Source organism: Pongo pygmaeus, chromosome 12 (genome assembly GCF_028885625.2).
Source record: "Pongo pygmaeus isolate AG05252 chromosome 12, NHGRI_mPonPyg2-v2.0_pri, whole genome shotgun sequence".
Lineage (NCBI taxonomy): Eukaryota > Metazoa > Chordata > Mammalia > Primates > Hominidae > Pongo > Pongo pygmaeus.
This window is the reverse complement of record NC_072385.2, coordinates 85,121,351-85,146,296: the sequence shown is the minus strand read 5'-3', so window position 1 is coordinate 85,146,296 and position 24,946 is coordinate 85,121,351. Positions and strand designations below refer to the sequence as shown.

The 24,946-nt window shown below is 45.4% G+C and overlaps 1 protein-coding gene across 8 annotated transcripts in view; it reads left to right on the top strand.

The window, feature by feature from the left end:
* STON1 (stonin 1) overlaps nucleotides 1-24,946 on the top strand; it is a 65,465-nt gene that overhangs the window by 8,347 nt on the left and 32,172 nt on the right. Inside the window, exon 1 of one of the 8 annotated variants that reach the window (XM_063649386.1) lies at nucleotides 24,016-24,126. The exons of the other annotated variants lie outside the window; for them this stretch is intronic. The gene's annotated coding sequence lies outside the window, so the exon portion shown is untranslated. Of the gene's footprint in view, nucleotides 1-24,015; nucleotides 24,127-24,946 lie in introns of those variants that run through there. 8 annotated transcript variants of the gene reach the window in all.

Sequence of the window (24,946 nt, the reverse complement as noted above, 5' to 3'; positions counted from 1 at the left end):
AGGCACGCGCCACCACGTGGGCCCAGCTAATTTTTTGTATTTTCAGTAGAGATGGAATTTCACCGTGTTAGCCAGGATGGTCTTGAACTCCTGCTCTCATGATATCCCCCGCCTTGGCCTCCCAAAGTGCTGGGATTATAGGCATGAGCCACCGTGCCTGGCTGGCATATATGTTTTTCTTAACTAGTTTGTAAGAGATAAAGATTATCTGTTTCTTAAAATTTGGTAAAACTCATTACGAAATCATCAGAACCACTTATAAAGGGCATATGGGTCAAGTTTTTGGTGATTCAGTTTCATAAATGATTAGTGATGAATTTAGGTTTTCTATTCCTTCTTGATTCAGTTTTGATAATTTAGTTTAGATGATCCATTCATGTGTTCTTAGGCTTCTTAGCATAGTTATTCGTAATTTTCTCTTAGGGTTTTATAAATATTGCCTCTATCTTTTTTGTTTTTAAATTTTTTTTTTATTACCTTTCCTATGGTGCTGAGAATCTAGCTTATATTTCTTATTTATTTATTTAAGACAGAGTCTCACTCTGTTGCCCAGGCTGGAGTGAGTCGTGCGATCTCGGCTCACTGCAACCTCTACTTCCAGGGTTCAAACAATTCTGTTGCCTCAGCCTCCCGAGTTGCTGGGATTACAGGTGTGCGCCACCACACCCAGCTATTTTTTTTTTGTATTTCTGTAGAGATGCAGTTTTGCCATGTTGGCCAGGCTGGTCTCGAACTTCTGGCCTCAAGTGATCCACCTGCCTCGGCCTCCCAAAATGCTTGGATTATAGGGATGAGCCACTGCTCTCGGCCTATTTATTTATTTTTTAGAGACAGGATCTTCCTCTGTCACCCACTGCTGGAGTGCAGCGGCACCATCATAGCTCACTGCAGCCTCAAACTCCTGGGCTCAAGCTATCCTCTTGCCTCAGCCTCCCTAGTAGCTGAGACTACAGGTGCACACCACTATGCCCAGCTAAGTTTTGTATTTTTTGTAGAGATGGGGTCTTGCTATGTTGACCAGACTGGTCTGAAACTCCTGTCCTCAAGTGGTCCTCTTGCCTCAGTCTTTGAAAGTGTTGGGATTACAGACATGAGCCACCACTCCTTGCCCTTTTTTTATTCTTAATATTGTTTATTTGTGCCAACTCTCTTTTTCTTTATTAATATAGAGGTCTACTACTTAATCTTTTCAAATAAACAGCTTGTTCTTATCTATATTTTTTGTTTTTCATTATTTTTACTTTTATCTACATTTCTTCTGTTTCTAGCTACTTGAATTCATGCCTAGCTTACTTTTTGTTTTTCAGTAAATTTATTTAAATCTATAGATTTACCTCTAAACACTGTTTTAGCTACATCATACAAGTTTTAACCCATGTGTGGTGTTATGATATATGTTTTCTTTTTTGAGATGGAGATGGAGTCTTGCTCTGTCACCCAGGCTGGAGTGCAGTGGTGTGATCTTGGCTTACTGCAACCTCTACCTCCTGGGTTCCAGCGATCTTCCTGCCTCAGCCTCCTCAGTAGCTGGGACTACAGGGGCATGCCACCACACCAGGCTAATTTTTGTATTTTTAGTAGAGACGGGGTTTCACCAGGTTGGCCAGGCTGGTCTTGAACTCCCAACCTCAAGTGATCCACCTGCCTTGGCCTCCAGAGTGCCGGGATTACAGGCATGAGCTACCTTGCCCGGCCCTTTTTTTTTTTTTTTTTTTTTTCTTTTTTGAGACAGTCTCAGTCTGTTGCCCAGGCTGGACTGGAATGAAGTGGTGTGATCATGGCTTACTGGCTCACTGCAGCCTCGACCTCCCTGGCTCAAAGCCATCCTCCAGCCTCAGCCCCCACAAGCAGATGGAACTACAGGCATGCACCACCACGCCTGGCTAATTTTGGTGTTTTTGTAGAGACGGGGTTTCACCATGTTGCCCAGGCTGGTCTTGAGCTCCTGGGCTCAAACGATCAATGGGCCTCAGCTTTCTAAAGTGCTGGGATTACAGGCGTGAGCCACTGTATACATTTAACCTTATTTCTTGCATGTACTACAAGCCTGATTTCAAATTTTATAGGCCACTCATTTTCTACTCTTTGCCCAAGCAGATGACAAGCTTTCTGGCTGTTTTCTCAGATTAGTAAATGATGTTCCTCTAGACCTATTTCACATATGGAGCAGCTTTTTATGACCTCCAGCTTTTTGTAAGTTCCTCACTAACAGCTCATGGTGTAAGGTGACCATCTCCTGGACCCCCTCACTGCATGTATGGTCATTAAAGCCCCAGCTCCCAGCTATTCAGGCCTCTTGCTGCTGTGGATTTCTCTATGAGCCCCTTGGCCTCAGCTTCCATGCATTGACCTAACTTCCACTTCCCTCTATTTCTGGTACCTGGAGATTTCTACTTTATCTAGGTTTTAGATGATATTTTTGTTATCATATTTTTGTTCAGTGTTTTGAAGTGTTTGGATGGGAGGATGTGGTGTTATGATATATACTAGTTTTTGTCCATGGTTCATGGCTGATAACACCCCACAGCCCTTGTTACAGTTTTTATTGTTATAATATTGGGTGTGTTAGGCCTCAGAGGCAGCCCTCTGACCTTCTGCCCTCCTTTCACTTACCCCAAGGCAGGACTCTAATGTTCCGCCTGTGAGAGTGTTGCACCCAATGCCCTGGAGGAAGGAATGCTGACCTTGTGAAGCTTCCATAAAAGCTTCTGAATAGCTGAACACAGGGAGGTTCCTGGAGGATGGTGCACCCAGGCAGAGCATGGAAGGGCTGTGCCCTTTTCCTCATACTGCCCTACATATCCCCTCATCTGTATCTTTCGCAGTATTCTTTATAGTAAACCAGTAAACCTAAGTAACTTTCTCTGAGTTCTGTGAGCTGCTCCAGCAAATTCGCTGAACCCAAAGACGGCGCTCTTGAGCCTCAACTTGAAGGGGGTCAGTCAGAAGTTCCTGAGGCTCAGACTTGTGACTGGCATGTGGGGAGGGGCAGTCTTGGGAACTGAGCCCTCAGCCTATGGGATCTGACACTATCTCAGAGTAGATAGTTCATTAGAGGACACCCAGCTGGTGTCTGTTCCTTGGTGTATTTGGAAAAAGCCCCCACACATTTGGTCATAAGAAGTCTTCTTCTGTGTTGGTGATTATTATGGTGTGAGAGTGGAGAAAAAACATGGTTAGAGAGTTTTTCCTATACAGAGGGATATTTCTACCCAATCCGTCATACTGACTGAGGTTCTTAACTCCTAATTTAAAAGTTTATTTTGGGCCGGGCACAGTGGCTCATGCCTGTAATCCCTGAACTTTGGGAGGCTGAGGCGGGCAGATCGCTTGAGGTTGGGGAGTTCAAGACCAGCCTGGCCAACATGGTGAAACCCTGTCTCTACTAAAAATACAAAAATTAGCTGGGCATGGTGTTGTATGCCTATAATCCCAGCACTCAGGAGGCTGAGGCAGGAGAGTCGCTTGAACCTAGGCTGGGGCGGAGGTTGAAGTGAGCCTGGGAGACAGAGTGAGACTCCATCTCAAAAAAAAAAAAAAATTATTTTATTATATGTAAAATAGAATACAGCGAAGTCGGCCGGGTGCAGTGGCTCACACCTGTAATCCCAGCACTCTGGGAGGCTGAGGCAGGCGGATCACTTGAGATCAGGAGTTCGAGACCAGCCTGACCAACATGGTGAAACCCCATCTCTACTAAAAAAAAAAAAAATACAAAGTTAGTCGGGCATGGTGGTGCACGCCTGTAGTCCCAGCTACTTGGGAGGCTGAGGCAGGAGAATCACTTGAACCTAGGAGATGGAGGTTATAGTGAGCCGAGATTGTACCATTGCACTCCGTCCTGGGTGGCAAGAGTGAAACTTCATCTCAAAAAAAAAAAAAAAAAAAAAAACCACACAAAAAAACAGTACAGCAAAGTAAATACATATACATTGGCTCCTGCATGTGAAATCTCCTGCTACTAAGAGAATGCGGCAGAGAAGAGGTCTGAATAAATAATACCGTGTGCCACTGCCACCATCTGGAACCCTGCACGCTTACTGTGGTGTCTCACTCTCATCTGGCCAATGTTTTCAGTCTAGAAAAGATCTGAATTTCCCAACCATGCTGCTCCAGTCCCTAAATGCTGTCCTTTAGATTCTCTATAGTAGATCAAAACCTCATACTCAACTAGCATTTTAACTCACATCTATGTTGAAAAGAAAAAACATGTGGAAAAGTTCCTGTTGTCCTTGGATATGAAGATGATGTTCTGTTTCTGCTGGGCATGCATGTGTACGTGTGTCTCTAACAGTGCAGAGGTTTACACTGAGCAATTGATTCTTTACTTGTGGCTGATTCCATCTCCGGGAATGTTGATCAATATCAGTGGAGCCTATTTATAATGCTGAAAGCAGTCTACACGAAGATATTTTCTCCATAGTCCTTGGCCTTCTTCTCTGGCCCTTTTAAGAGCTTTATCAGTGTCCCTCTATCAGTGACAATGGGAAAGAAATGGGCTTTGGAGTCAAGTAGATCTGGGTTTGAATCCAAGCTTTGCCACTAATTAGATATGTGGCCTTTGGCAAGTTACTTAACACCTCTGAGTCTAAATTGTCTTCTTTATAAAACAGTAATAACAAAATCCACCTCAAAAGGTTGTTCTGAAGATCAAATGAGATAACTGGAAATAATATAACCTTATAAGCATTATGTTAATGCTCACAAATGTTAGTTTCCTCCCATTATCTCCACTCTCCTACTCTTATTCTTTCAAAGTAGAATTGTGCTTCAGGAGGTCTAATCAGGCTAGGCGTGGTGGCTCAAGCCTATAATTCCAGCTTGGGAGGCCGAAGTGGGTGGATCACTTGAGGCCAGGAGTTCAAGACCAGCCTGGCCAACATAGCAAAACCCTATCTGTACAAAAATACAAAAATTAGCCAGACGTGGTGGCGCACGCGTGTAATCCCAGCTACTCAGGAGGCTGAGGCACAAGGATTGCTTGAGCCTGGGAGGTGGAGGTTGCAGTGAGCCAATATCGCACCAATGCACTCCAGCCTGGGCAACAGAGTGAGACTCTGTCTCAAAAAAAAGAGAATGTCTAATCAGAGACACTTTTGGGGAGTGGCCATGGTTACTCCTAATATCTTGATTTTTTTTTTTTTTTTTTTTTTTTTGAGACAGAGTCTCACTTTGTTGCCCAGGCTGGAATGCAGTGGCATGACCTCCACTCACTGTAACCTCTGCTTCCTGGGTTTAAGTGATTCTCCTGCCTCAGCCTCCTGAGTAGCTGGGATTACAGGCACCTGCTACCATGCCCAGCTAATTTTTGTATTTCTAGTAGAGATGGGGTTTCACCATGTTGGCCAGGCTGATCTCAAACTCCTGACGTCAGGTGATCTGCCTGCCTCGGCCTTCCAAAGTGCTGGGATTACATGTGTGAACCATTGCACCCGGCCATATCTTGATTTTTTTGGTAATCAATTTAGATTTATTTTGGGTGAATTTCCTGAAACTTTTTGGACAGCCAGTTTATTTTGCTTCTGTACCAGCTGTTATAGCCCTCCCAGCCTATTGCTGGATCTTTCTATAGAGTAGCTATGTTGTTACTTAAGAACCATGTCCGTCTTAACCAGAAATATCTCTTTGCCTTATTTGTTGATGCTCCTGCCTTTTAGGGGATAAAAACTCTTTATTTCATTTTTAAAGATAACCTTTTTTTTTTTTTTTTTTTGAGATGGAGTCTTGCTCTATCACCCAGGCTGGAGTGCAGTGGTGGGATCTCAGCTCACTGCAACCTTTGCCTCCTGGGTTCAAGCAATTTTCCTGCCTCAGCCTCCCAAGTAGCTGGGACTATAGGCATATACCACCACACCTAGCTAATGTTTGTATTTTTAGTAGAGATGGGGTTTCTCCATGTCGACCAGGCTGGTTTTGAACTCCTGGCCTCAGGTGATCCACCTGCCTCGGCCCCCCAAAGTTTTGGGATTACAGGCGTGAGCCACCGCTCCGGACAATGATAACGTTTTAAATGAAAAGACCCCAGAGAGACTATGTAACATGTAAATATAAGCTGGATCCACTTCTGGGACTAGGTTTTCCCAGGAGGGATCATGAAGTCCCCAAGTGATGGAGGTGTAGGTGGGTGTAGGGAATCAACAAAGGGGTGGCTGGAGGAGATAGAAGAACTGAAGGTTTTTTTTGAGAATTTTACAAGACCTAAAATCTGCCTGTTTTACAACAGTCATTTATCTGGGCCCTGTGGAATCTGTATTTGGCTCAGAGCATGTTGCTTTTTGCAAGTGTCTCATCAGAAATAATAATAATGATGATAGCTATGACTATTCTTTTTTTTCTTCTCTGGATTTTGTGTGTGTGTGTATGTGTCTCTCTAGACTTCTGATCATGACTTCTTAAATAGAGGAAAAGACTATCTTGAAAATAAAACATAATTGGAATTATGGATTTGCCTTCATGTAAATATCTGTGGCTCAGAGCACAAAAATAGCTTTTCCATTGCAGAGCTAAGTCAGGAGTTTCATGAGAAATTGAGCATTGATGATCTAATTTAAAACAGCTATGGCCCAGAAATTCAGAGAAAGGGCTGACACATTGGCCTCTGTTTATGCCTTTGAATATTTTCTTCCTAGCTTATGGTAACTCATATTCAGGGACAGTTTGGAGGGATGATAAGGCCATAAGTTTTTTTGGTTTGTTTTCGTTTTTTGTTTTTTGTTTTGAGACGGAGTCTTGCTCTGTTGCTTAGGCTGGAATGAAATGGCATGATCTTGGCTCACTGCAACCTCTGCCTCCCGGGTTCAGGCGATCCTCCTGCTTCAGCCTCCCGAGTAGCTGGGATTACAGGCACCCACCACCATGCCTGGCTAGTTTTTGTATTTTTAGTAGAAACGGGGGTTTCACCATGCTGGCCAGGCTTGTCTTGAACTCCTGACCTCAAGTGATCCACCTGCCTTGGCCTCCCAAAGTGCTGGGATTACAGGCGTGAGCCACTGAGCCTGGCCATAACGTTTGATGCTACAAACCTTGTTTTTGTTGGCCTCAGTTTAATGTTAACACGAACATAGAGAAAAATTTTAATCTCAATCCTTTGCAACCAGGAATCCCTCCTAGTGCAGCTCCAGGCCTGTTGCTCATTTGTGGCTTGAGGCAGAGCCTTATACATTTTGTGAAAATCCCGGTGACTCTTGTTAGTCTTGGCTTCAGCAGAAGGTGCCTAATTGAGGTCATTCTCAATAGAACACTGGTGGTCAGGTGCTCCTGATTTTCAGAAAAAATTACCTTGTTTAAAAAAATGTGATCAGGCTTTCCTGGGAATTGTCTGATAGGCTTGGACTTGCCTAGGTCAACATTTTTATGCGGTAAGGCAGGAAATTGTTGTTTTAGGCATCTGACATCATCTTTATCAATCATCTGACTATAAACTCCAAGTGAGAATGGCTTTATAACACATGTGATGGGGTTTCGCCAGCTTTCAACAGCCCCTGCTTGTCGGTATTGGCCTCCTCCGCACCCACATATTCCCATCTCTGCTGGATGTTCTGACTTAACTGCTCACATGTGTGCAAACACACGGGCGCACAGACCCCGGCCAGACACGTGTCCCTGCTACAAATTCCTGCCCCTAGCGGCTGGCTTGCTGTCTGTCTAACCAGAGGGGCCATCTTTCCATGATTCTTCCGAGGGCTGCCTCCGTCACTCTCTGCCTTTGGAGACGGACACACAGAATCTCTTCCGTAGACAGGCGCTGATTCCTTTAGTGGTTTCCTCATCTCCCTGTGCTCCTCATTCTCTATGGTTATGTATCACCTAGTTTCTTTAACCTTATCCTTCCTGGAACTTTTCTGTTTGTCTTCTGATTTGTTACTTTGCTTCTCAGTCCTTCCCGGCACTGACCTCACTTTGTTTAGGACTTCTCTACCTCCACCCCTTTGTGATGTATGTGGCTCATGCATTCAGCCCCCACTTAATGAGCAGCTGCTCTGTTTCAGGTACCTACATATCACAATTTGTCATGATGCTAAGGCTGACATTACTTTCTGGGGCCAGCAAGTCACTGTGGAGAATGATGAGGGTGATGTTGCAGTTCTGCAAAGCTTTGGGGAAATTTCCCCATGCCATGAGAGATGTATATGCAAAACAATTCCTTCTCTTCTCTTATATTTCATACTTAAAAAATAAATGTGTAGGGGCAGAGTTGTCAGGTTTCAACCCTCATGTCTTACCTGAGTTCCTGCCATAGCCTCCTATCTGACATTCTTGTCATTGGCCTTGCCATCCTCCGGTCTGTCCTTCACTCTTTGTAAAATTCTGATTTGACCCTGTTTATTGTCTCTTTTAAGTCTTTTCACTGCATCCTCATTGTCTTTTGGATAAAATCAAGCTCCATCGTGAGACTGAATGGCTTCTTCGACCTCACTTGCCTGTAGTTCTCTCCCTGTGTCACCTGCATTAACTCCTGGCTCCAGCTTGGCTGTCTCCCTGCAGTCAGGCTCTCTCCTGCCTCCCTGTCATTGCACACACACTCAGCTCTGCGCAGTCTGTTCTGCCTGAGCATATCAGCCTTCAAGATTTAGCTCTGAAGCTCATGTTTCCGTGAGGTCTTTGGAGTTCTCCAGGACCTGCAGCTTTGTCCCCCCATCACAGTTATGGACACTTGCCACCATCGTTCCTGCCAATCTTGATTAGGCATCTGGCTTTGCGTCCCACAGAACACTGGATTTGGCTTTATCACATAAACAAAGTACTTCAGAATTGTCTCCTAGACAGAAAATGCCCTAAGCTAAAGGACTATGTTGTGTTTTTACTTGCAGCAGTGTATAGCATAGTTTTAAGAATTCTCAGTTATTGCTATTGCTGTTGAATGAATGCATGGAAGAATTATTATTTTTAGAGATGGGGGGTCTTGCTATGTTGCCCAGTCTGGTCTCAAACTCCTGGCCTCAAGCAATCCTCCTGCTCTGGCCTCCCAAAGTGCGGGGATTACAGGTATGAGCTGCTGTGCCTGGCCATACAAGAATCAATTCACACACACCTTTCACCACACTGCATGAACACACACCAAGACATAGGTCCCAATGGGCAGCTTACTTCAAATCTTACCAAGAATATTTACAAAGCACATAGTAGGTGCTTAGTGAGTTTCTGTTGAGTCAAATAAAGAATGAATGCACATCCACACAAACTGGAAAATTTACTCCAAAATATACTCAGAAGAGAGGCATAATGTAACCTTACTTCCGTTTAACTACAGTATAAAGAATATGGGGCTGGAAAATAAGATTAGAGCTCATGTTTATCTTCTCAGCTATGTTACTCCAAATGAATCAGTTGATCTCTCTGGACTCTTATTTCCTCATCTCTCAAATGAAATGTTAGAAAAGATAATATTTAATGCCCAATGAACATTCTAACTTCAATCATTATTAGGCTTAAAGTCAAATGACCAGTGCTTTACATTAAGTGGCATGAATTTGGGACTCTGATTTTTAGGCCTCACTATGGAGCGTGTTCATGACAGGCCCTTAGCACTGGGCAGAGCTGCAAAGATGAGACCAAGAGATGGACCAGAGTTTGCCTAAAGTGAGGCAGGAGGCCACGACCTAGTTGTTAAGCAAACACAGAGCTACGGGGCATGGCCAGGATGAGAAGCCCTGAGGCGGGGACAGCAGTCAGTGTCCCATGGTAGTGTGGAGTCAAAGCTGGCCTGAGATCACCAGGAAACAAGTTTGGAAGCAGGCTGGGCAGTGTGCTTTCAGGGATATGCTGAAAATGTGCCCTGCTCTCAGGGAAGACTTCCAGAAATCTCTGTGCAAGCCATCAATGCCAGCTGTTTGTCTCAAGTTATCTGAAGGGTGGGTGAGTGAAAAGTGTTTAGATTTAGTAGATGTCTCCTGGAGCATAGATAGAAGCCAGGAGGAGGTTAATTTGGGGTTAATAGGAAGGAGAAAAGTTTAATCTTGTCTACATGATAATGAGATGAACTCACTTATACAGTAATGAGGTCTCCTTCATTGGAAGAGTTTACGCAGCACAGGGTAATTCCTCATCAGGGACATTGTATTAGGGATTTCTGAATTGTGAGGGTTGGGCTAGATGCGTTTTAAAGTTTTTTTCTGCTTCTCATGTCCTTACCAAATCAAGTCTAGGTAAACACTTTCAGATCCCATAGCCCTTCCTTTTGTGAAATGATCTCAGCATGTCCTGATGTCCTGGTGACCAGCCTTTGGTAACTCTTTAGTCTTTGAATGTCCCCCTTGAAGTGGAGCTCCTTGAATGGGACCTCATGTGCCAGGATGTGGCTTGGCCAGGGCCTTTCTAGGGACATGACACGATTTTTACAGGTAGTGGACTTCATTTATTATTTCCTCATCTATTTTCTCGCTCTGAGCTGAGCTGTAAAAGCACATAGCATTGAGCCTCGGCTGCTTCTGGTACATGCTTATGCCACCTCAGGTGATGGAAGACTTCCTTTCCTTCCATTCCACTTTTGTCTGCTGGGGACCCTGGGGTAAATGTGATCTAGACACTGACTCTGAGGCTCTGTACTGGGAACTTCCATGGCATTCCATTCTTTCTTTCTCAAGAGCCTCATACTTTACCCCAAATGCTTGCTTTCTCTGTCGTTTGTTTCTTTTCTTCTTTCATTTTTCTTTTTTTTTCTTGAGACAGGTCTCCCTCTGTTGCCCAGGCTGGAGTGCAGTGGCATGATCTCGGCTCACTGAAGCCTCCACCTCTCGGGTTCAAGTGATTCTCAAGCCCCAGTCTCCAGAGTAACTGGGATTACAGGCGTGCACCAGCATGCCTGCCTAATTTTTGCATTTTTAGTAGATATGGGGGTTTCACCATATTGCCCAGGCTGGTCTTGAACTACTGACCTCAGGTGATCTGCCTGCCTCACCCTCCCAAAGTGCTGGGATTACAGGCGTGAGCCACCATGCCCAGCCTCATTTTTCTTTTTTATCTCTTCTTTCTAAACCCTCCATGCCCACTGAATACTACAACATTTTTACTGCACAGTGTTTTTCTTTTCAAACTCTTAGCCCTCTTGGTATCCGAGTGAATAGGAATGTGGGCGGCTTCTAAGCTCCTTTGTGCACATGAAGAAAAATGCCCAGAGAAGTTAGTGACTTGCTTAATTTACTGGCAGAGTCAATGAGCCCGGAACCCACATTTCTTGACTTCCCTCACAGCCTCTGTCTTGGAGATCACAGTGCATTTGCTAATAGCACTGGAGTCACAAAGAGCAGCAAGCTGTTTTCCCTCTGTGTGGTCATTGTACCAAAAGAATTTATCCGGGAAACAATCCCAGGCCTCCACAGACTCAGTAAGACCACACTGAAGTAAACTAAAAAGAGTAACAAGAGCAGTAGAATTTATCAAGTGCTTCCTATTTTTCAAAGAAACTTTCAAGTCCATCACCTTATATGATGCTCCCTGAAGCACCTTAAGGTAGAAGAACCCACAGGAGCCTCCTTTTGTAAGTAAAGGTCAAGGATGGAGTCCAGGCCTGGGGTGGGTAGAGGAGGTTGCTGGTCCACAAACCTTCCATGGAGCTATGCATCAGAAAACCAGGGAAAGGGAATGAATGAGTTGTTTCCATCTGGTATCAAAGGTGTGGGGGCCCTGAGGACAGACCTAGGGTTCTGGTTTGTCAGTGGTTCAAGACGCATCCTAGGCCAGGCGCGGTGGCTCACGCCTGTAATCTCAGCACTTTTGGAGGCCAAGAAGGGTGGATCACCCGAGGTCAGGAGTTCGAGACCAGCCTGGCCAACATGGTGAAACCCCTTCTCTACTAAAAATACAAAAATTCCCCGGGCGTGGTGGTGGACTCCTGTAGTCTCAGCTACTTGGGAAGCTGAGGCAGGAGAATGGCTTGAACTCAGGGGGCAGAGGTTGCAGCAAGCCAAGATCGTGTCACTGCACTCCAGCCTGGATGACAGAGTGACTCCATCTCAAAAAAAAAAAAAAAAAAAAAAAAAGAGAAAAGAAAAAGCAGCCTAGTTCCAGGTTTGGAGGTAGGAACTTGGCTGGGGGTGGGTGGGGTGCTGGGGCCGACTCTTATCCTCAAGATCAGGCCAGCTCCAGCTGAGAGAGCTGAAGGTTGGGAGAATATAAGTCCAGACAGGAGGGAAGAGTGCTGGCTTGGGAAACCAGTTGTTAAGACATGGGACAGCAGGGCAGTGGCCCCCTGGGCAGTGAGGTGACTTCTTGGATCTAGTAGATGCTCTAGTTGGGGATTCTGAAGTGTGGAGCAAGACTTGCTCTCACCACATGGGAGTCTTGTCAGAATCTTAGGTTATTCAGTCATTTATTCAGCAGCTATCAACAAGCACTCAGTGAATATAAATATATCTCAAACATATTTATATACTGGGCGCGGTGGCTCATGCTTGTAATCCCAGCACTTTGAGAGGCTGAGGGGGGTGGATCACCTGAGGTCAGGAGTTTGAGACCAGCCTGATCAACATGGTGAAACCCTCTCTCTACTAAATAAAAAAATTAGCTGGGCATGGTGGTGCATGCCTGTAATCCCAGCTACTTGGGAGCCTGAGGCAGGAGAATTGCTTGAACCTAGGAGGTGGAAGTTGTAGTCAGCTGAGACTGCACCATTGCACTCCAGCCTGGGCAACAAGAGTGAAACTCTGTCTCAAAAAAAACAAAAACAAAAACCCCACATATTTATAGTGTTTCTTATGAGAATATATATATGTGTGTATATATATCTATATTATATATAGATATGTATCTTATATATTATTTTTAATGCACATAACCAAACCATGGGAATACATAATATTATTCTCTATTTTATGGATTGGGAAACTGAGGCTCAAGGATGATAACTGGTTAGCTCAAAGTCCAAAGTTCCTGTCTTCTGAATTCTTTCACTGATGTTTATAGCTGCTTTCTACATGTTAAGCAGTTCCTAAATTTCAAGGTGTATGCCTGGAAGAAAATAGAGGAAAACACCTTCAGAGTTATTGCTCAAGGCATTACTTTATCTTTAGGGACTGGAAAACCTAAACACATAACTGAAATTCAACTTGAGTCCTTTTTGTTCAACCTCCAAGTGAGCAATTATATGGTTGGCATTGACTCTTTTTCTTTTCTTTTTACTTAAAAAAATTTTTTTGTAACTATTTTTTCTTTCTTTTACTGGTTTCTGTATTTACTGTTATTATTATTTCGACTTTTAGATCATTTTAGATCTAGGGGGGTACATTTGCAGGTTTGTTACCTGGGTGGCATTCACTCTAAGCCAATCAAGAACAACTTCTTCTTAAACCTGGAATTAACATCTATGCTCTGGTGTGTCCTGACCTGTGTCAGGCACCCTAGTTATGTGGCCAAGTGGAACATTGCAACAGGGAGAATGGGTTGGGCTATAGATGGGTGTTTCCTGGGTAAATTTGTTATGGGTGAGAGGCTTGGGGACATAGTGCAACGAATCTGAGTCCTCCTGCAGTGACGGTAATGCCCCAATGCTCCCAGGGCTGGGGTATGCAATTGAGCTCATAGTTCAAGTACCCTTCCCTACTTTCCATGGCCTGTGCCATGACCAAGGGCCAAGCCCCTCTGACCCTTCCCCTGCCCCTGGCCTTGTCCTGTTGGCTCAGTTTGATGCCCGAGATACCTTCCTAACCTTCAGATGGTAAAGCCTCTGCCCCCTGTGGCTGCCTGCCTGATTCTGGGGGCAGGGGCGCTTTGGTGGAGATCCTGAGCTGTCTGGCAGTGAGTTTTTCTCTGACAGAATGTCCTTTGCTGCTTCCTCTCCCTTTCTTTCCTAGCCAGAAGCAGCTAGTCTCCTGCACTTTCCTTGGCATGGCTCTTGCCTTGCAAGGAGCATGTAAAAAACTCTGGGATGAGTCAGAACCTGGCTGAAGTGTCAGGTACATTTACCAAACATTGACTGGACTCCAGGTTCTCAGCCTATGCCAGGGCAGAGAACCCAGGCATGAATAAGATCCTATCATTCCCTGTGCTGGAGTTGCTTCCAGCCTAGAGACCTGAGGAGACACCCAGCCCACTGTGACAAGTGCTGTTGGGAGCTCCAACCTGGATTTCTGGTCAGTCACCAACTTCACCTACTCTGAGGGTTAGTTCCTGCTGTCCTGTGTTTTGGGTGGACTCTCCAGGTCCTGACATCTGCCGTGGGAACCCAGCTCTGCTTTCCGTGGCTGCATTGCCTGCTGCTCCAGTGATCTGTTGCCGCAGAGCAGCTACTCCAAAATGTTGAGGTTTTCATCAACAGATGAATGGATAAACAAAATGGGGCATGTCCATACAATGGAATATTATTCAGCCTTAAAAAGGAATGAAATATTGATGTAAGCTTCTATATGAATGGGCCTTGAAGACATAATGCTATGCGAAATAAGCCAGACACAAGAGGACACATACTGTATGATTCCATTTATATGAGGTACTTACAGCAGACAAATTCATGTAGACAGAAGGTGGAATGATGGTTGTAGGGGCTGGAGAGAAGATTAATGAGGAGTAAGTGTTTTATGGGTGCAGAGTTTTAGTTTGGAAAGATGAAAAAGTTTTAGAGATGGATAGTGGTGATGGTTACACAACAATGTGAATGTATTTAATGCCACTAAAGTGTACACTTACAGGCCGGGTGTGGTGGCTTATGCCTGTAATCCCAGCACTTTGGGAGGCTGAGGTGGGCAGATCTCCTGAGGTCAGGAGTTCAAGACCAGCCTTGCCAACATGGTGAGACTCTGTCTCTACTAAATATACAAAAAAAATTAGCAGGGTGTGGTGGTGGGCACCTGTAATCCCAGCTACTCGGGAGGCCAAGGCAGGGGAATCGCTTGAACCTGGGAGGTGGAGGTTGCAGTGAGCCAAGATGGCGCCACTGCACTCCAGCCTGGGCAACAGAGCGAGACTCCACCTCAAAAAACAAATAATAATAATAACTAAATAAAAGTGTACACTTACAAATGGTTAAAAGGGTAGATTTTATGTATGTTTTATCATGGAAAACATGTAGAGGTTGAAAATCACAATTTAATATTTTCTCTTCTGGTTCTGTGGGTTGACTGGGCTCAGCTGAGTGGTTCTTGCTTGAGGTTTCTCATGTAGTTGCAGCCTGATGGCAAATGGACATCCAAGGTGGTGCCTTGGAGTGGCTGCTGCATGTGGCTTCTCTATCCAGCAAAGTAGCTGGGCTTCTTACATGGCATCTCAGACTCTGACAAGTCAGAAACGGAAGCTTCTGGGTCATTTCAGGGCTATGACCAGAAATGTTTGCTACATTGTAATGGTCGGAGCATCATGTTTCCCACATGGTAACGGTCAGAGCAGTGACAGGGCCCACCAGATCCAAGAGGAGGGGAAACAGAGTCTTCCTCTTGGTGGAATTTCAGAAGAGCAGGGGATGAAAGATATTGTTGCTCTGCCTTGGAAAACCTCTGGCCTGAAGGCTCAAGAGTTTAGGCAGCTTCAGGGGGCACATACTTCTCTCTAGACCCTTCCCTTCCCTTCCCTTCCCTTCCCCTCCCCTCCCCTCCCCTCCCCCTCCCCCTCCCCCTTTCTCTCTCTTTCTCTCTCTTTCTCGGCTCACTGCAACCTCTGCCTCCCAGTATCAAGCGATTATCCTGCCTCAGCCTCCCAAGTAGCTTGGATTACAGGCACATGCCACCACACCCGGCTAATTTTTGTATTTTTAGTAGACACACGGTTTTGTCATGTTGTCCAGGCTGGTCTTGAACTCTTGATCTCAAGTGATGCACCTGCCTCGGCCTTCCAAAGTGCTGGGATTATAGGCGTGAGCCACCATGACTGGCTGTAGACCCCTTCTTAGAAGAGTTGATCCTCATAGACTGTTTGAGTTTGAAGGGACCTTGGAAACTGCTTGATAGCAGTGACTTGTTCCAACTAACAAAGGCAGAGAGAAGCAGAGTTAGAAGAAAACCTAAATACTGGCCTCATGGTTCCCAGGCCAGGCAAATAGCTGTGGGGACTTCACCCAAATGACTTCTGCGTTCTGTGAGCAGGAATACAAAGTCTGTTGGAGAGATGGGTGTGGGGAGAGAGCAGAGCCCTGGGTGGTGTCCAGTGGAGACCAGCCATCACCTTAGAGGTGATGTGAGCCCCTGGTTCTGCTGGGCTGCATCTGTTGGGAGCTAGTGTGCCTTGCTGGGCTGGGCTATGCAGAGGCACCTGAGATGACTTGGGCTTCCTGAGGAGGCTGGGTGTTACTCCTTTATTTTATTTATTTATTTGTTTATTTATTTATTTATTTATCTATTTATTTATTTTTGAGACAGAGTCTCTCTCTGTTGCCCAAGCTGGAGGGCAATGACACAATCTTGGCTCACTGCAACCTCCACCTCCCCGGTTCAAGCAATTCTCCTGCCTCAGTCTCCCAACTAGCTGGGATTACAGGCACGCACAACCACACCCAGCTAATTTTTTTGTATTTTTAGTAGAGACGGGGTTTCACCACATTGGCCAGGCTGGTTTCGAACTCCTGACCTCAAGTTATCTGCCCGCCTTGGCCTCCCAAAGTGCTGGGATTACAGGCGTGAGCCATTGCCCCCAGCCTTTTACTTCTTTAAATTCGACTCAGAGTTGAGAGGAAGGAGGTTAGCCTGCCAGGGGCTCAATCGCCCAAGGTTGAGACTTAGAGATCTGTAAATTTACATATAGGCTAAGGTTGAGAAGGTCAGTTGGCACATCCAGTCATTGGCTCCCACATATGCATTTCTACTCAAACTTTAATTGCAAAATTTTTCCTAAAGCCTTTGGTAGTCTTTGAAATTCAATAAAGTTCACAAGTATTTTGCAAACACTCCCCATAGACTTAGAGACATAAATATTATTTTTTGTGTGCTGAAGTCTGCATTTGAGACTAAGACATTACTAAAGTAAATGCCAATCTTCTATAGCTGGTTTGTATATAGGACCTTAATAAAGAATTTAAAAAATCTGCCAGGTGCGGTGGCTCATGCCTGTAATCCTAGCACTTTGGGAGGCTGAGGTGGGTGGATCACCTGAGGTCAGGAGTTCGAGACCAGCCTGACCAATATGGAGAAATCCCATCTCTACCAAAAATACAAAAATTAGCTGGGCTTGGTGGCACATGCCTGTAATCCCAGCTACTCGGGAGGCTGAGGCAGGAGAATTGCTTGAATCATGGAGGCAGAGGTGGCAGTGAGCCAAGACTGCACCATTGCACTTCTAGCCTGGGTGACAAGAGCAAAACTCTGTCTGTCTCAAAATAGAGAAAGAAAAAAATCTTTCCCTATTTTGAGTATTGTTCAAGTTGTTACATATTTATACACAAATTTATCAATGGAATTCCATGGAGGAATAGAAGCAAACATACTGTTGTTATGTTATCTGTAATTCAGCAGTACTTGTCTGTGTCCACAGTGATGTGGACATTTCCAGGTGAGCATGATGGTCAGCAACAGCCTAGGACTGGCCATAGACAAACCAATATGCATTTGATTTTGTGGCACACACACAATACTGCTAATCTCTGCTCAGTGGCTTGTGGCCCAGTTTAGGCAGCCAGAGAAGAGATCTGCCATAGCTATGATCTTAGTGAGTGTAATTGGATTTTGTATCTGCTTACTGGGGTGAATAAAGCCAGATGGGAGAAATTCTTTTACACTGGTGTTAACTGGCACATAACTCAAATCAACAGAAACATGAGCAGAGGGTATAGTGGTGAATGGCTGGTTTGCTGCCCTATGTCTTTACTCAAGCAGATGTCCCTTCCCCATGAAGCCTTCTTTGCTCCTGAGCCAGGGCTGCATGTGATACTGTTCATTCCTAACCTCCCAGTGCACTTTAGCAGAGAAGGATGAGCACATTTTATCTTTCATTTGTTGTTTTCTCTGGCCTTTCCTACCAGGTTATAAAAGCCTTAGGAGCAGGCATCTATACAGGTTGAGTGTCCCTAATCCAAAATCTGAAATCTCGAAAGTTAGGACCTTTTTGAATGCTGACCGGAGGCTGAAAGGAAATGCTCATTGGGACATTTCAGATTTTGGATTTTCAGATTAGGGATGCTGAACTGGTAAGTATAATACAAATATTTCAAAATCTGAAAACATCTGAAATCTGAAATACTTCTGGTCCCAAGCATTTTAGATAAGGGATATTCAACCTGTAGTAACAAGAGCTTCTATTTAACATCTCCCCCAGGTACCTGGCATTTTACGGATGTTACTTTATTTAGTATGTGCAAGAATCCTTTAATGTAACTGTCTTACTCCCTTGAGGTTGCTATAACAAAGAATAGCTTAGATTGAGTAGCTTATAAGAAGAGAAATGTCTTGCTCACAGTTCTGGAGGCTGGGAAGTCCAATATCAAGGCCACAGTGGACTTGATTTCCAGTGAGGTCCTTTTCCTCACAGATGGCACCTTCTATGTGTTCTCAGATGGTGGAAGGGACAAACAAGCTCTCTGGGGCCTCTTTGATAAAGACACTAATTCTGTTCATAAGGGCAGAGCCCTTATGACCTAATCACCTTCCAAAGGGCCCACCTCTTGCTACTGTCACATTGGGGATTAAGTTTCAGCATATGAATTTTGAGAGACATAAACATCCAGAGCATAAATGTAACTAATGTTATCCTTGTTTCACACCTGAGAAGACAGAGGCTCAGGGAATTGAAGTAACTTGCTCCATGTCACTGCTAGGCAGTGGCAGGGCTGGGATTCAAACACAAATCTCTCTAACTTCTAAGCCCTTTTCCTACCATACCACCAGGGAATCAGACCTCTGTAGTTTCCATGGTGCTTAACTCAGAACCCAGCACTTAGGGGATGTGGTCTTCGCTGAATGAATAAGCAGGGGATGTGTGATACAAGAATTTGTACCAGAACCTTTGGCCCACATTTCCCCAAGGCCCAGCATCCAACGGTAGAGATCCTGGGTGACTCTCTATTCAGATGGTGGTCCTTCACTTCTCATACAGGCCATTCCAATCTGAATGCAGCTTGTTTAGTGTGTGGGAAGGAATTACATTTTAGGGTATTAAATATCCTTTCTGGGCCATTTAGTTACCTGTCTCCTCTCAAAACACTAAAAGCAATTACATGGTAATTAAGATAAATTACTTGACCAATTTTCATAGCAAAGTGATTGGTTTCACTTATCCCCCCACTGAACTGTTAAGACCTGAGCGAGATCCTTTTTATAGTTCTTTAAACTTCCAGGACTTTCTGCTTATCTTCAGGAAGGACAGTGGGCCTGCAGGGGAGAGGAGAAGGAGGAAATTTGCATATTTAAAATGTGTGATCAGAGCCAAACGCCCTTCAGCTAACTTTATCTCACATCATTTTCCCAGCTTCCTTTGAGAATTCAGAATCAAAATTCAGGCATCACCAACTAGTGACCACAGGGTCCTGCACCCCAGCCCAACCCTGGGGACCCCTTAGGGATAATGCCCTTTTTCATTTGTCTTTGAGTGCCCTGCCCTTTCTACTGAAGAGCCCACGGAACACAGATGCCAGCAGACAGCCCTGAAAGCAAGCCTTGTTTGCAGGTCTTTGCCTGAACGAAGGCTGCTTGTCTGCCTCCTTCTGAAGGCCGGGGTGGGCTACATTTTTTGGAGAGTAGGAAGCCCAGGGGTTCTCTTTGTGCTGCTCCTGAGAACAGAAGGTAGGTAGGGTATGAAGAGGCAACAATTGCTAGGGCTGCCAGAAACCAGTCCACCCAGGAAACAACACAGCTCCACAGCTGCAGTGAGCACAGCTGCAGAAACCCAGGAGCTGGGCCAGAGGGTGGGGGTTAAGATCCAGGCCTCTGCCCCAGGCCCCAGCATCCATGCTGGGCAAGCAGGCCACGTGCTCCCTTGCTTCCAGACTGGCAGCGTAGCCTCCTTGAAATTGGCCCCCACTTTATCCCCACCCACCTAATCAGCAAGCCCCAAAGTCTCCCCTTGTCTCTGCTCTCTGCTATTCTTCAAGGGCCCATGATGAAACTTTTCTGCCTTGGGGGCTCCTCCATCTCCTGGTTTCACCTTAGCATTTTTGAGTATGTCTTATTTTCTCCTTTTCGTTTCCTCCTCTTGTAAAGTGACCCAGCCCTGGGGCTTTTCCCACTGTCTTGCATTCAGCTCTCACTTAGCCCTGAAAGACCTCTACTCTATACCGCTAGCCTTTAGTTTTCTCTCTGGATACTGCCTCTTGTGTCTAGCTTCTTGGATGAGGCTTCCATGTGGACATGCCTCAGACCTGACCAAGGGACATAAAACCAGCTCCCTGTCCCATGTCTCCTGTGGCTCCACTAGTTCAAGGGCCGGATGCCCCACTGTCCTTTGTTTTCTAGATTATATTTGGTGTCCAAATCCCATCAAGGCTTTACAAATATTCTTCTATCTGCCCTTTCCCCCTTCTGCTTTCCATCTCAGAAGTCAGTATACTATAGGGCAAAGTGCAGAATTTGGGGCTATGGACGGGGTTCAACTCTGATGGCATCATTTTCTGATTGTGCGAACCTCAGGAAAATCATCAGATAGAAGCCTCTGATTCATTATCTACAAAGTAGACACATGCAGAAGGGTGGATCCCAGCTCACTGACCTCCGTGCTTTTGACATTTTGGACTGGAAAATTCTTTGTTTTGGGGCTGCCCTGTGCATTGTAGAATGTTTAGCAGCATCTCTGGCCCCTACTTACTAGACGCTAGTAGCATCCCTGACTCTTAGTTGTGACAATGAAAAATGTCTCCGGACACTGCCAAATGTTTCCTGGGGAGTTAACTTGCTCCTGTTTGAGACCCATTGGTACAGAGTAATGCTAAGTCCTGGGTGGTGGGTAATGAATATAAACCCAGGTTTTCTGGTGTTCACCTTTCAGTTGTCAGCCACATGTATGAAGTTCCCAAATTACTTTTTTTTTTTATTTTTTTGAGACAGAGTCTCACTCTGTCACCCAGGCTGGAGTAAAGTGGTGCAATCTCAGCTCACTGCAACCTCTGCCTCCTGGGTTCAAGTGATTCTCGTGCCTCAGCCTCCCAAGTAGCTGGGACTACAGGTGTGCACCACCGCACCCAGCTAATTTTTGTATTTTTAGTAGAAACGGGGTTTCACCCCGTTGGCCAGGCTTGTTTCTAACTCCTGACCTTAAGTAATCCACCCACCTTGGCCTCCCAAAGTGCTGGGATTACAGGTGTGAGCCACCGCACCTGGCCTCATGTTACTTTTGATTAGTCTTTTTCCCAGTTAGTTTTGACATCTCCAGGTGCTGTTCTGACTTGCTTGATTAATTAGTTCCTTTCATTTTACACATTTTTCAAATCAGAACACACTGGGATTGAACCTTGATATTCTGTTGTTTGAGAATGACAGACCAATTCAGAGTTGTTCAGAAACCTCAGAACTCTCAGTGGGGATGCCTGCAGGTTTGGCACCGCCTTGCTGCTCAGGGATCCTAGGCTTGTAGCAATGGTGAATGCTGATTTGAACACCCTGCCCATACTTGCGACAAGCATTTGTTTAAAGTGCCTACTATGCGGAATTTTGCTAACATTAATTTATTTGGTCATTGTGAAGTAGGTGTTACTTATTTTCACTTTACAGAAGAGGAAAGTGAGGCCAAAAGATATGAAGCAACACTGCCTCAGAGATGCTAAGTAGAAGAAATGCCATGAGAGGCCAGGTGACTTTGGCATGAAAGCCGGTGATGCTAAATCTCTGTGCTCTTCTGCCTTTTTGGGTTGAGCCTTTGCTGTGGCTAGAGCACAGAAGCTTATGAAGGAGGAGCTCCTTTTAATTGCGGCTCAGAAGTTGCCCATCTTGCCACCTACAGGTTCTGTGGGTGGAGAGCAGATCTATAGGCCAGACAGATGGCTGGTTGAGACCATGAGCCCCAGCACTGTGTCCAGCACATGGAAAGCCCCCATTAAGGGAGCTTCCTCCTTGATAACTTGGACAACACTTGGTTGAACAACACACTGGGTGCTCACTTTTCCCAGAGAGAACAGCCCAAGAGTTCAGTGCTACTTACTCGAATTGTAGATGAGAGACTGACTGACTTCGCCCCCTGAAGTGGGAAACTGAGGAGGGTTCCCAGAGGCCTGTGAAGGGCAGGTGACCAGGAGTGGTGACATGGTAAGGTTGAGTGGAGACAGACTGTGGCCCCATGGCCCTAGGCAGCGTGCACACTGGGCATCCTGCAGCATTGCAGAGACCCATTCCCATGGGAAATCCCCTGATTTCCCCACCTTAGCCAGGAGAGTCCTGGGGCCTATGGGTGGGAGGCTTGAGTGTTGACAGTCAGAGGGGCTGTGATGAGAGCTGCCAGGTGCCATTCTCAATGCCCAGAGGATGCTCTGGGGAAGAAAGCCCTCACATGTTTGCCAAGGTCAAAAGCAAGAGCTCATTCCAGTCATGGTGTGTGTGGAAGCTCTTTGGTCTGCTGTCTGGGAAAGCAAAGGCAGTGATGTCCTCCTACGAAGACCGCTGGTGTCCCAGGGAAAGAATCTGCGGCTCTTACTTGTCCTGAGTGATGCTAAGACCCTGCTAAGTCAAAGAAGCTGCTATAGGCACAGAGCCAGTACCCATGGTCATACCAGACAGTGGGCAACAGAATACAAAAGGCCGAGAAGTCCAGAGGTAAAGGTGGATTGTGTGTTCCCTAGTCTCAGACTCTTGTGTCTTCAGCATGCTCCTGAGGGTTCTGAGGCACACCCTCCATGTGTTTTTTTTTTGTTTGTCTGTTTTGTTGTTGTTGTTGTTTTTGAGATCTGGTCTCACTCTGTCATCCAGGCTGGAGTGCAGTGGTGTGATTTCAGCTCATTGCAGCCTCAACCTTCCAGGTTCAAGCAGTTCTCTCACCTCGGCCTCCTAAGTAGCTGGGACTACAGCCACATGCCACCATGCCTGGCTGATTTTTTTTTTTTTTAAATTTAATAGAGATGAGGTCTCACTATGTTGCTCAGGCTGGTCTTGAACTCCTGACTCAAGTGATCCACCCATTTCAGCCCTCCAAAGTGCTGGGATTACAGGTGTGAGCCACCACGCCTGCCCTCCACGTGGGTTCTTAAGGAAAACCACCTGTTTCTCCCTCCTGTTAGAGGCCCGTAACTGGCTCTGGGAAGGATTGCCATGAAGAGACCTGTAAGCCCTTTCTGATAAGGATTTCTCAAAGGCATTTGACTATGGGTATTTTCTCCACAAACCTGTTAAGTTTTCTCCATTTTGAGAGATGGTATCTTCAAGAATGTCTTCAAGTTTGAGCTACTATCACGAAATACCATAGACTAGGTGGCTTATAAGCAACAGAGATTTACTTCTTACAGTTCCAGAGGCTGAGGTCTAAGATCAGGGTACTAGCATGGTTGGGTTCTGGTGAGGGTTGCAGATGGCTGATTTCTCATTACATCCTCACATAGCAGAAAGAGAGTGAGCTAGGTCCTCCGGTGGTGGCGGTGGCGGCGGCTTCTTCCTCTCCTTCTCCTTCTCCTTCTCCTTCTTCTTCTTCTTCTTCTTTCTTCTTTCTTCTTTCTTCTTCTTCCTTCTTCTTCTTCCTTATTTCTTCTTTTTTTTTTTTTTTTTTTTTCGAGATGGAGTCTCACTCTGTCACATAGGCTGGAGTGCAGTGGTGTGATCTTGGCTCACTGCAACCTCTGCCTCCCGGGTTCAAGTGATTCTCCTGCCTCAGCCTACCAAGTAGCTGGGATTACAGGCGTGCGCCACCACGCCCAGCTAATTTTTGTATTTTCAGTAGAGACAGGGTTTCACCATGTTGGGCAGGCTGGTCTCGAACTCCTGACATCAGGTGATCCGCCTGCCTCAGCCTCCCAAAGTGCTGGGATTACAGGTGTGAGCCACCTTTTTTTTTTTTTTTTTTTTAAGAAGGAGTCTCGCTCTGTCACCCAGGCTGGAGTGCAGTGGCGCGATCTCGTCTCATTGCAAGCTCCACCTCCCAGGTTCACACCATTCTCCTGCCTCAGCCTCCCGAGTGGCTGGGACTACAGGCGCCTGCCACCACGCCCGGCTAATTTTTTGTATTTTTAGTAGAGACAGGGTTTCACCGTGTTAGCCAGGATGGTCTCGATCTCCTGACATCGTAATCCACCCGCCTCGGCCTCCCAAAGTGCTGGGATTACAGGCCTGAGCCACCGCGCCCAGCTTCTGGCTTCTTCTTATACAGGTACTAATCCTATCCATGAGGGCTCTACACTCATGACCTCATTACCTTCTAATGGCCCCGCCTCTAAATATCATCACATTGGGATTCAGGTTTCAACATAGGAATTTTGTGGGGACACAAACATTAAGCCCATAACAAAGGAGGATCCCCGAGCAGGGAATTGGGCACAGGGATCTAAGACAGGGAATTATATGATCAGATCCCCAGGGCAGAATAGAGGCATGGTCATAAGTTAGGCAGAAGGGAGACACAGTTCTAGAAAAAGATTCATAGCAAGTTGTCTTGATGGTAAACCAAGGTCCAGAGTTGGGCCTCTTTAGCTTCCTCCTGACTGGAGAAAGCAGGTGTTCTAAATGCTAGAGTAGGGACAGAGGAGGAGAAAGGAAAACTAACATATATCGAGTACTTTTATGAGGCAATTTACATATGAGGTAAAACTAATATTACCATTTTACAGATGAGGGAACTGTGGCTCAGTGACCTGCTTAGCAAATTTCTATAGCATCTGTGGCAGTGACATGAACATGGCATGGATACATCATAGAAATGTCATGATAATAAGGACAAAATTCTAAAATCCCAATATCCACCCAACTCCAAATCTTTTCTTTGTTCATGTAATGACCATTTTCTGGGACTAGCCAGTTTGGGTTGGATTCTGTTCATATTACTGTCAAAGATAAACACAGCTGGACATTAAAGTGTTAATGTTAAAGTGGTGAGAATAGATTTTTAATTGGTAATAACTATTGCAACAGGGAAAAGAGTCTAGCTTGAACCAAACTCAATTTCCATTTGTATAGAGTGACTGGGCATTTTA